Below are 12,380 nucleotides of genomic sequence, written 5' to 3'. Positions count from 1 at the left end.
CGAGGTTCGCTGATGCAGCGGCACCCGCCCTTGCTGGAAGGTGGGATCAACCAGGGCGCAACGATCAAATTTCACTGCTTACTCAAAAATGTGGGAGCTTGGGCAAACACATTTTTAGTTGTCCCTTCCTCACAAGTGCCCAAGCAAACTTAAAAAAAAAAAAAATTCTTTGGCCACTCCTTCAGCTCAGTCCCGTGAAAAAGCCATGCTGATTTGCCCAAAGAGCTCCCCTCCGACGTTTTGCTTTGTAAGGCCCACAAGGTAGGATGCAAACCACCGCAGAAGCTTGCCAGCCAAAGGAACCTCTCTGAGATTGTCTCTTATTTCGACTCAAAACTACCATGAAATGGCACACAAAAGAAGATTTCAGGACACCACCAGTACATTAATCTGAACGTAGCTGTCCCTAACGGCAAGCTGTGCTGGAGACAGCAAAGCGCACCGTATGGAGGCAGGTGTGCTATCTGACTAGGGATCGAGTGAGTTGTGTACTACTRTGATATATAAATACACTTAAACAATACCTGCTTTGACAGCATAACGGCGTTGCAATCAGGTCACACTGTAATTTGTAAGGTATCTCTGAACATTTATGAGCTAATGGCCTGATTTCTACGGGTCCGTCGCGACTAGAACGTGTTAATCTTGAGAGTAGCATTCAGAAAGAACAATGCCAAATTTTCACAATGCTTTAATGCTCCGCGAGGCAATATAGGATTAATAAAGATATTTTAAATGTATTAAATACTGCTCTTTCTTTAAAAATCGCGTTATAGAAAACCTTTCTTAAACATTATTTGAATAAAGCCTCATTACTCACGGTCCAAAGAAGTTCATTAGGAGAAGATCACTTTGGAAAGCATTCAACTAACTAGCCTTTCTTCTCAGCAGTGAATTACATTAGCTACTTCCTAGTTATTTAAATCTTGAAATAAAAGATGTAAACGCTACAGTGACATCTTAAGATCATTGGTAAGGCAGGTCTTGCATGCACAAAAATGCCCAGCTGGTCTGGAGATAAAACAGATTGATAATTAGTTGCAAAATGTAACATTTCATCAGGAATATTTTGAATAATCCAATTTATCTTTGTCAGATATGCGGCACGTATTTTTTTTTTTTTCTTCCTTTGGAGACTCTTTGTTCTCGAGCGCGGTATTATAATTTCAGCCTCCTAATTAAAGCGCCAGTCGGCCGGCCCTGCCTTGATGTGGCGGCGCGGATCGCGCCCGGGCGCCCGCCCCGCGCCGCACGCCGGCGCCTGCTGCCCGCCCGCCGCGGCGCCCGCCGGCTCCAGACCGAGCGGATCAAAGCCCGCCGGCAGGCCAATTTTAGCAAGCTGTTTTCTCCCGAGCGATGCAATACCCAGACAGCTCACCTGACGGAAACCATGGTTAAAAGGTTTTCCGCTAGCTCTTACACCGTAACCGTCCTGATTCTCCGCTGCCGTGCAATTCAAGTGGTCATTTGCGCTTGCGGAAAGGAGGTGCAAAGCGCACCCAGCCCGGCGTGGCTGCGTGCTGCACCCTGTCGAGGTGTAAACAAGCAGATGTGATCTATAGCAGCAGGAACTCGGCCCACCCCGTTTGCTTTAAAATGTTCAYGTTTGCTTTAAAATGTTCCCGATGCTGCCGGCTATTACACGTACCAGTTCTTTTCTCCCGCRCTCCACTCTTTTTATTTTATTTTATTTTATTTCAACCAATATTTGCGGCAAAAAATTAATTTGGAGACCTAGATTAAAGTTTCTCGTTCATCATTTCCCAAACTATCTTCAATAAGAGATGGAAGTCATCTGCGCTTATCATGCTGCACCTCTGATATGATAATGATATCTGCACCGCCCAGAAAGTAGGTCACAGTAATTCTTCATAGCAGTTTTTGTAACCTACTCAGGGACTACAAGGCCAGCTATTTTAAAGATAATTCTGAATTTCTTTAATAAGGTTTTATTGGATTCAGATAATTGATCCGATTATTGAAACCTGGGGAAAGTGCTATTGACCTGAATATATAAATCAGTAGCTCTCTTTTTTAGACAAATTTAGGTCATTACAAACTTACCGCCTCTGCTTGGTGCCAGGCAAGAGTGTCTCTTGCCTACCTTGGCTATTTTTGGGGGGGCGATGGAGGGGGAAGCTGCAGAGGCTGCACCTGCTCCGCCGCGCGCCCCGCTCTCCGCTCGGCGGCTGCGAGGTCCGGACGGCTTTTGCAAAGCGAACTCGGAGCGGACGTCGCACGGGGAGCCCGTCGGAAGGGCTCTGCCCGTCCCCGCTGCCCTCCTCCGCTCGGCGCCCCACGGAGCCGCGCACGCACCTGGAAAGTTCACSGGAGCCTTAATCTAGTCCTTCACAGCAACCTGCTCCGTTTTGCYTTTTCTGCGATTTTTCCTTTGTTCCTGCTTCTTTCTGTTTACGTTGCTSTGGAATTACATGCTCTAATTACGCAAATCTATTGTCAGAAACGAATCCAAACCACTGAGATTCCTAAAAGGTTCCCCTCCCTGCAGGCACGCCGTCCGTTTTCAGGCTGCAATAACTTTGCCTTTCTGCCCCGTCCTTCCCGCGCTACCTAGGGGGGCGAATTTGTCACTCAGCGTAAATCTCTCAAAATTACGAGAAAAATCGTAAACAGACTACAGTCCCTTATGGAAGCAGAGAAAACAAGCGTGTGAGAGGCAAAATCAACTATCTGTAATTTATTTATCAGCCAACGAGTAATTGCATTTATTCTTAGCAGCGTCAAAAATGCCCCAAAGCCTTGCGTAAGGCCAGCCCGTGGGAATATCCTCGCCGGCTCCCGCCGTCCTCCACCGGGCCCGGCAACGCCTCCCGCAAGCGCTTCGCTGCCGAGTTTCCAGCGGAGAGAATAAACTTTATCGCAGGGCGGTTTCCAGGGGTGCAGCTTGTTTTCCTTCTCTGAGTCGCAGAGACTAAATTAAAATATAAAAGCTTATTCGTTATTTTTTTTTCCCCCAAGAGGCTATTAGGTTAGCTATGCGAAATGAAAAGTTTTCRCCGTAATTCAAGTTTTTCTAAATCCTGTGAGAAAATCAGTTTGCCATCAGAAGAGTCCCGYTAGAGTTTAGTGGGCACGACTCAGCGTCTGAATAAAAAAGTCAGTTCTGATACACATTACTTAAAAAAAAATAAAGGAAGAGAACCTATCGAACTGAACAGAAATGATAACRTTATCTGGGATTTTTAGAAAAAAAACCCAAATTTCTAACAGTAGGATGAATCTCTCTATTAAATTTTACAAGCTGATATAAAAAAAGCCGCGCAAAGGTTGTTATTTTCTATTAAGCACTCTAAGGTTTTTCCTGAAGGCAGGCTCTCAGATTGCTCAGCAGGTGTTTTCTCAGGCATGATTTWAAAAAAAARGGGGGGGAAACAACAACAAAAAAAAGACTGCCTGGGCTGAGACCAAGCCACTACGGTGAATTTTCTAGAAAGTCAAGTGAAACCTAAGGTCAATAAAAAGCCTTTCCTGGTGCGGGCTGCGTCTCATCCCAAGCTCTCGAGCTACCTGAAAAATAATCAAGCTTTTTTTTTTTTCTTTTTTTAATTTTTTTTTTTGATTACTCTGAGTTAGCAGAAGGTGTTAGAAGTTTTGTTTTAATTTGCACAGTTTGGCACCAGCAGGATGTTAAATATATCCTGGATATGAACACCTAGCACAGCTAGCACAGAAATTTTGGGTTCGCCTTCCTTTTCATCTATACGTTATTTTGCCGTAAACTCGTCAGAAAGATATCTATGGATCTCTGACTGCTGAAACGTGGGGTTTGACTCTCTTTTTGTTGATCCTCTCCAGTGAAAGAACTGAAGGTACAGTTAAGTCTGCGWATAATCAATATCCCCCTGCCAGGTTAACGGCACGTGTGATAACGTAAAGACAGTCCCTCTCCAAGACAAATTACTGACACTTACTATTAATCATTTCTGCAGGGCTTTTTTTTTTTTTTTTCTAAACCAAAAATAAGCAAGGAGTGTGTCCTTTGTATGCGCAACCATAAAGCGATCATTCGAGAGAGCTATAGATTATCTGGGCATAACACAATCTTTCATCGCAGGTTTATGTTGGATGGGCTGCAACATTTTATATAAACTGTAAATGGTATATAACTCAGCTGCATGCGGAGATGTATTGTTGAGTTTGCAGATTAACAAAGTATATGTATGAGCAGAGGAAAATACCACTTTTTCACCAGATAGAAGCCATCATCTTTTCATAGACTGAATAAATATGTCATTTCCAATCTCAAAACCACCATTTCAGTAAATTTGCAGAGCTCGAATAACAAGATGCCACTAAGAATATATCTGTAACATTGGGATGTCTTGGCAGTCCTCTCTTAAAAATCTTTTTTCTCACAAAAAACAGTTTCATATACTTCAATAAAACCGTATTTCAATTCATCCACTCAAGAAACAGGAAAAAAAAATATATTATTTATGCCAAATGGAGCTGAGATATACATTGTGACATATGCTATATTTGCAATATTGAATTAATCATAAAGCAAAAGTAAGTTAAAGTCAGTATAAAAAGGAAAAAGTCGGAAAGAAAACAAAACTTAAATTAAAGAACCCATTTCTCCCCAGCAATCAGCAGCTCTGACTGTCGTCGGGGGATAAATCAATTTGCAGCAGCTGCGGACAGCTCTTTAAGTGCGAGCCCTGAATAGCTTAATTGGGGGAAGCRTGCTAGAAGTGGAAGGAGCCAAGTCACACCAAGTCCGYGCACACGCACGTGCACGCGTGTGCAYGCAGGCACGCGTGTGCATTTCTCAGGAAGATCTCTTGTTCCAAAACCCTGGTCTGCAGCACTTGCAGGAGCACTTACAGCGAGAGCAGGAGCTGCGCTTGTTGGTAACACCGGTTGATGCTCACCTTTTCTGGTGCACGTCYCCGGTGCAGAGCTGGGCCTCTCTTGCTCCTCGAGGAGGCAAGGCAGGGGCAGGGGACAGGGCTGGCAGTGCAGGACAAGCCCCAGCAGCCTTGGAGAGGGTCTAGCGATGCTGCAGAGGGATCACGCAGCTCCTGGGAGCGTCTTCCCCGCTCCCAACGGTCAATGGCGAAAGCTCTGCAGGACGAAATTATAGATCCCTTAGCTTTACCTCATCTCATACAAATATTCTCACTTGCTTGCAAATTTCTGATCGCTTATTTTTTAAATTCTCAGCCCCCAAACTTCGGGAACTCTTGCAGTGACGAGTCCCGCGCCTGCCATCTGCACAACGCCTGTCTCTAGCAGCCGCAGATACGGTCCCTTTCGCTGCCTTTCCCGGTGTTCTCGCAGCGGCAGAAATGGGAAAAAAGGTACCCTCGACAACTTTCCGAGCGCCATTCATTATTCAGTATCTCTCTATTAGTCACAAAACTCATCTTCCAAACTTGACAGCCTCTCATCATGCACAGATCTAGCCCTGTGTCTAATCACTTCCATCAACCTTTTTATATTTCAGCCGTATTTTTTTTTTGAAATGGAAATGCATGCAGTGTTCAAGGCAAAGGCATATCACCCCTTTATGTAACAGTATTCAAAYATTTCGATACTATTTTCTCTCCCGTATCTGCATACATCCTGTGCTGTGGTTTGCTTTTTATCAGTGGTGCCGCACCAGGAGAAAACTGTTTCAATGACGGGAGCGTAACGCGGACGCGGCAGGTAGAAGTCACCTGTCTGTCGCTCTTCTCATATACAGGCTTCCCGCGTGACCAAGGATGGGTCACTCACTTTCTCCATACTTCTCCCCAAAGGTGATGTGAAGATTAWAACTTGTTAGTAAAGTACTCAGGACCCCTCGGAGAGGATACACTTATTGCATGTCCAAAGGAGACTAAGTTACTTCATGCAAAACCAGCCCTTACTCTGGCCTCCTCGAGGGCYTTGACTGCCAGCAAAGGCTGGGCTGTTTCTTGCTCCAAGCACCGCCGGGTCCTCTGGTGTAACCGGTCTCCATCACGCAGCTCTGCAACTGGAAGGGACGTGTTACACCACGCGCTCTCGGTATCCACTCGGTCTGTTCCAAAACGTTATCGGGGTGGTATAAATAATACTTACTCTGCTTGGTGTTAGACCGTGCTTGTTCTGTCTAAATCCATTTGCTTTCACCTACTTAATAAAAGGACTTTAAAAGCTGCTTCGTTACTCCTGAAGGAAAGTGACAAAATAGTTTTTTTTTCCCTTAGATATGGGAACTTCAGTAACATAGCACACTAATCTCCTAGCCACGAAGGCATTTTATAACTAAAGCAGGGTGGATTTTATGGGTCAGATGTTGTTGTCCTACTGTACCACGTCTTATATCCTCCTGATACYGCACATGTTTGTTCTCTACTTAATTTTTAATGTATGAATTTGTTTTTATATTAAAATTCAATAAAATTTTAATTATAAAACATAGTATATCACATTGAAGTATATATATCTGTAGAGACACACATCTGTGGTTTTACAACAGATGTGTGCATCTCCGCAAATATTTAAGATGCAGATTTTACCACTAGAAGGAATACACATCCAGCTTGATTACAGCTGAAACTTTCAGGTAGGCCCAGGTTGAATGCACCTAAGCCAGYCATTAATCTTGGGGAAAGCACTAAAAGTTGATAACGAGACTTCAAACATCGCAAAGGACTGGCAGGAAAAGGCAGACTCACAAGAACTGAACAAAACGGAGAACCTCGAACACGTTTAACAAACKTTTTCCGCCACTGTGTTTTTATAGGTCTGAATCCTTTCAAATTTGTTCGGATTTTGCTCCTTTAGAGCTCCACGGAACATCTTTCAGACCGCCTTTTTCCGAACCACACGTCTCCTTGGCACTCACTGGCGAAGGACGTTTCTCTGTAGGTATCTCACGTAGCGTATGCACAGCACATCTTGGGCGAGTGACTTTCTGGCAGGACTTTGAATATGCAGAAGTCCTCTAGCTCTGTCTTGTTTGTAAAACGGGATTGATCATATTGCCACTGAAATGAACGGGTGTACGTATCTGCCGTGGCTGCTTCGGTCTATACGTTACTGCACATAAGCATATCACCGATGCAAGGTCGGACTCTGACATACGCTCAGCCGGGGATGGGAGGAAGAGAGGGAAAATAAGAAGGAAGGGTCAGAATTTAAGGCTGGTTTCAGAGCTTATTCAATCTAACCAAAAGTGGTCACGTAGATAGGTATCAAAAGTAGCTCCAGCGAAACAACAGTGATGGGAGGAGAAATGAGCCCTGTAGGGAGTTTYAATGCAGAATTTTTCAGAGCAAGTGGTATCGAGGTGTTTTTTTCTGATGAGCCACCAGTGTTCCCACTGGTGGACTGGYGGGAACACCAGCGTTCCCTCGGGAGAGGCTCTCCGCATGTTGATGGAGCACTCCAGATCCGCAGGGACATATCGAGGTGCTAAATTTGGCTCATGAGATGCAGGCAGATAGTCTTGGAAAGCAAGCCGAGTCCGCACCGTCACACCCGTCTTCAGAGTGGCAGTGAMAAACAGCTTCCCAAGCAAAATTACAGACGGAATTTTAGGCAGGAAAAAAAGCAATCGTGGATCTGGAGCTCGGCCAGGACAGAGGGGCCATTAAAAGTTCTGTTCTCAGCTCTTTTATCTCTCTTATCATAGAGCARACTTTCAGTTTCTCAGCTTATGCTTTCAAATTAGAATACGGAATATTTAAATCCTCATCTGAACAATAAATAAAAATAAAGCCCCATAAATTATTCAGAGGAACGTACCATAGCACACTACAACTTGCTTTGCAGTACCTGGTGCACATRTTAAACTCTTAAATTGGCATCTCCTACTTTGCTACACTAAACATTTACCAGAGAGATAAAATTCAGTTCCTGCAGTGTACTGTATTTTCCTATTCATTGCCCACATCATAAGGCTGACCCACATAATTTTAAGCAAGAAGCTGAAATCTTAACCAAACTCCACAGAGATTACATGTGATATTGTTTTAACTGTTTGCCGAACTCTTTTCATTATCATGTGTGCTTAATTTTGATGAAATAAAGTGAATAAATAATTACGTTTCACCTGGGAGTACGAAATTCTAGCAGGGAAACCATTTTTGGGGAGGGATGAGGAAGAAATCCGAGCCTGAGCAGCAAGGTCTGCAGGTTGTCTACATGTTTAAAATATTAATCGGTTGGCAACCTTTCTCCTCCGGAACAAAAGAAGAAGAAGGAGAAGAAGGAGAAGAAGGAGAAGAAGGAGAAGGAGAAGGAGAAGGAGAAGGAGAAGGAGAAGGAGAAGGAGAAGGAGAAGGAGAAGGAGGAGGAGGAGGAGGAGGAGAAGAAAGACACGTTACACAGAGCCAGCCACGCTCACAACCTGAGAAACCGTAAGGCGACCCCTTCCTCGGAAAAATCCATCACCTTTTTAACTGCACAAGCAGAGCCGGTTCTCAGGACCGCGTTTCTTGGGCAGACGGAGCATCTGCTCGCTCTCCTAGAGGCAGGAGATGGCTGATGCTAGCGGTCAGCTTCCGTCGGAGCTGCCCCAAGCTGTCRTCGACACGAAACCCCGGCCGAGACCCGGCTGGGCAGCGCTCGCGGGAAGCACAGCAAAACAGCAAAGAAATATTCCGCCGCAAACTTTTGCGGACGACGCGGATTTATGCCGCCTGTAAGGCTCCAACGTTATGCGCTGTCTTTCCCCTTTTCCCAGAAAAACAGGCTTTTTATTAATAATCTCCTTGGCGTTTACCGCTCTGTGATTTGCTTTGTAAAATGACGACGGTAYCTGGAGTTTTTAACATCATAAATAAACTACGACCTTTCTGTTTYAAGGGTGGCAGTGCTGTTTGTGAGGAGCTTTTCCCTTTTTTCCTCTCCCTTTTCTTCTTTCACAGAGAGCCTGAATGCACCGTCTTCTTAGACTTTCAAATACGACACGCAGATCTATTTTTAAGCATCTACTTCCAGATGCAGAAACAAACTCTTTCCTTATCTTTTTTTCTTTTTTTCTTTAATTTTATGGGAAAAAACGCCTGATATTGCATTCCCTCCCCGCCAGCTTGCTCGCGGTGCCAACTGGAGGCAGCGGGAACGCTGCGTGCGCAGCGGCCGCGCATCCAGCCCCAAGTTCCTTCTCCTCTGCCTTCCTGGACTAGAAATAACAAATTTCTCCTGGCACGACACTTAGTCCTTTGAGAATCGCTGCGTTGGAGGTGCCCCTGGTTGGTAAAGCATCGCTTTTTGCRCGTCTTCACTCATAGAAATGAAAATTAGACCTTCCAGACCCTTTGTGATTCGGTCCAACAGCCATCGCAAATACAAGTGCTTCCACAATCCAAGTATGAATTAAAAGTCAAATTACTTTATGGATTTGTTTATATTTGTACACAAGGGACATCATCAAAACAGACCTGACCASCGGAAAAACATTTCTTTTCTTAAGCACACTTTTTTCTCCCAYACTGTTAGGTTAACAGGTTCAACTTTGTGATATTGCAAGCCAAGAGGGGAAAAGCAGCTGTACGCCGTGAATTTAATGAGTTTGATACTCGTGCTACAAGGCGGGAGYGTGTTACAGCAGCAGTTTGGGCAGGAACGCTCTTCTCGGACCCACCCGGACAAGAGGGTCGCTGAGACTTGCACGTGCCGGCRTCACGCAGCGAGCTCGGTACCAAGTGCTGGCCACCCGCTAAAGGAGTTTGGGCCGCAGGGAGTCTGGATACGGTCCCGTTTTCCGCTACATAACAACGCCACAGTTCTAATTTGTGATGAGAGTCTTTTTTTTTCCTCCCCCCAATAGCTTGCCCTTCCCATTTTGGGGAATCTAGTCTTTTTCCCGATTAAAATTTTGGGATTCCGAAAAAAAAAGTGACCTTTTGATGCCGCCTACAAAGTACTCCCTCTAAACAGGCAATAAGTGAATCTAATAGACACCCCAACCCACGCCAAGTCCCATAAAATCAGGGTGTGAAGCATCAGGGAGAGAGGGATTCGTATTAATAATTCATTCCAAGCTACCCCCTGGAGCAGTTTTACTATGATATGCTATGCAGAACGCTTCAACACACTAATTAATATTTTCAAAGTGTTCCACGAGCCCCTTTTAAAAGCACTTTTGCCATTCATTGAACATTCTGMATTTTCTAAGTGAAAGATCAGTGCTGCTCCCCAAACCAGCTCCGGAGCTGCCCTCTCCGCCCGAGACTTTGGGAGCGGAGGAAAACATCCCTAACGCAAACACCACCCCCTGCCCACACGTTTTACACTTGCCAGATTAATAGCGTGTGCATCTTTGCTCCTCARATCCAAAATTAACTGGAATAAATTATGCTCCCTTTGCAATACATGTAACCGAAAACGCAGGTGACCCCCAGAGATARCTGGTAATTGCAGTGAAGAGTCCCTGCCGCATTCCCCCTTCTAACTAATAGGGAAATAAAAGCGCTGTAAATAACTTCATACTGATACAGCGCTAACTTCTTGCACACACTGAACTACTGTTTCTTTCAGTGACTTCTCCAAACATATCTGACCACATCTTCACAAAACCGTGTCGTCTCCTGTTCCCACTAACAATAAGATGCAGCAAGGAGCGAGCCAGGGATGGAAAAAAAAAAAGTGGCATTTTATAACGGCTGGCCTTCAGCCAGTATTTGTACATCCGCGGCAAAATACATCTCTGGCAGCTCCTCAGTCTAGCTCCCACCATCGCATCTCCCTTCAACAACGCATAAAAAGAGAGCCAGGGAGGCCGCGTGGCCGGAGCATGCGCGATGCTGCCGGCAAAAGCCTTCCTTTAGTAAAACGGAGACAGGAGAACATCACGCAGGCGAAACCTGCCCACGCGATGGTTTCCTGTTCTGTACAAGCAATCTCCTTTTCAGTTAAGCCATCGAGACTCACGAGTGCGCAGTACTTTTTTAACCTCTGGCACGCCGGGGCGTGCTTTGGAGAGGTCGGGTGGGTCTTCTAAGAAACGAGGCCCTCATCGGGCACGGGACTAAGTTCGTGCAAAAATTAACCGCTTGCRGATGGCAGAGAGAGGGGATTACGAGCCCGCCGATACCCCCGGCGTGCAGCTCGAATATGCAACAACTCTCCCACAAAATACAGACCCTCTTTGTCCTTTCAAGCACCAAACAGGGAATTTTGGTGGGCTATCCGCACAGGGCTCACTGTGTCTCACCCCGGGGTGAATGGCAGGATTTGACCCACAAGAAGGGCTGCCAGCCAACTGCTAATACAGATTACAGATTAGACTGTCTTGACATCTGTGAAAAAGCCAAAAAATAAGATCTTCCGCCATTTAGACGGACGAGCTGCTCCTCGCCGGGCACCACAGCYGGGTGGCAAGAAGCATTGGAGGGGCTGTGTCTCTACACACACATATATACAGTAGTTCTGCCAATGCAAACATTAAGMATCAAGATAACCGTGTTGATTCTGGACCCTCTCTGGAGAATGCCTCTAACCCCAGCCTGGCCGCTTGCACAAGGTGCAGCCTAGCGCAGCACTGCAATCTCCCTCCCCAGCCGCCTTGGCGCTCGGCAGCGGCGATCGCGGGACCCTGCGGCTTGCAAACGCCCCCCAGACCAGCGGAGATGCTCGGAGGGCAGGAACCCTGGAAAACAGCCAGGGAGGTCTGTAGAGATCCCGGCTTTTTAACCGGTCTCAGCACAGCGCGGGGTGCGTGATCTCCAGGAGCTGTCCTCGGGCACGGGGGCAGAGAGCTGCAACGCCTGGCTGCGGCCGCCCTCGGCTTAGCTTTTGCTAGGGAGACGGCCGCAGCTTTGCAAGGTTTACTGCAGCTCCAGCAGTGCGGGTGGGCTGGGTGGCAGCTGGACAGTCGCTGTGAGGGCCATGGCTAAGGCGTGCTGAGCTCCTTGCCYGCCTCAGCTGCCGTCCTGCCGGCTGATGATAAGGCAATTATTTTTCCAGCAGTAAAATGGGGATAAGAAACTCGCAGAGAAATGGGTTGGCATCTGCTGCCCTAATAGCAGCATTGGCATTTAGTGCTGGCGCTCAAGCCCTGATGGAGCAGTCTGAAGTTTTGCATCCACAAAAATGACCCCGGTGGGAATTCCCCCGCTACCACCCTCCTCCCTCCCCGGCCGCACACGCACCAGTATCGAGTGGATCTCGTGCTCCTCAAAGCTGCCAGGTTGACAGCCGTGATTTCTTGTTTTTTGAAGACACTTAACAGCTAAAGCTGTTGAGGAAACCGGCCCACGCGCCTGACTTCTGCACAGCCTCGGCTGCGAAAACTGGGCTGCGAAAGGGAAAAAACAGGACCCTTTTGCCCACGAGTGTCCAAGCAGGAGCTCGCCCGGGGGGGGCTTGGCTTTGACGGGCGCCTCGGGGCGCTGCGCGTGGGGATGCACGGAGGAGCTGGCGGGGGGCGGGGAGGGCTC

At 46.6% G+C, this 12,380-nt stretch overlaps 1 long non-coding RNA gene across 1 annotated transcript; it reads right to left on the bottom strand.

Moving 5' to 3' along the window:
• Positions 1-2,712: 2,712 nt before the first annotated feature.
• Positions 2,713-9,037, bottom strand: LOC146599169 (uncharacterized). Its single transcript, XR_014895095.1, has 3 exons — positions 8,389-9,037; positions 4,896-5,088; positions 2,713-2,932 (listed from the first exon to the last, which is right to left on the bottom strand). It is a non-coding gene; the product is annotated as an uncharacterized LOC146599169 (long non-coding RNA).
• Between the last annotated feature and the right edge of the window lie 3,343 nt (positions 9,038-12,380).

Source organism: Rhea americana, unplaced genomic scaffold, assembly GCF_003343005.1.
Source record: "Rhea americana isolate MKP2758 unplaced genomic scaffold, rheAme1 scaffold_145, whole genome shotgun sequence".
In the NCBI taxonomy this organism is placed as follows: domain Eukaryota; kingdom Metazoa; phylum Chordata; class Aves; order Rheiformes; family Rheidae; genus Rhea; species Rhea americana.
The sequence above is the reverse complement of the archived record's forward strand: the minus strand, read 5'-3'. Positions and strand labels throughout refer to the sequence as shown.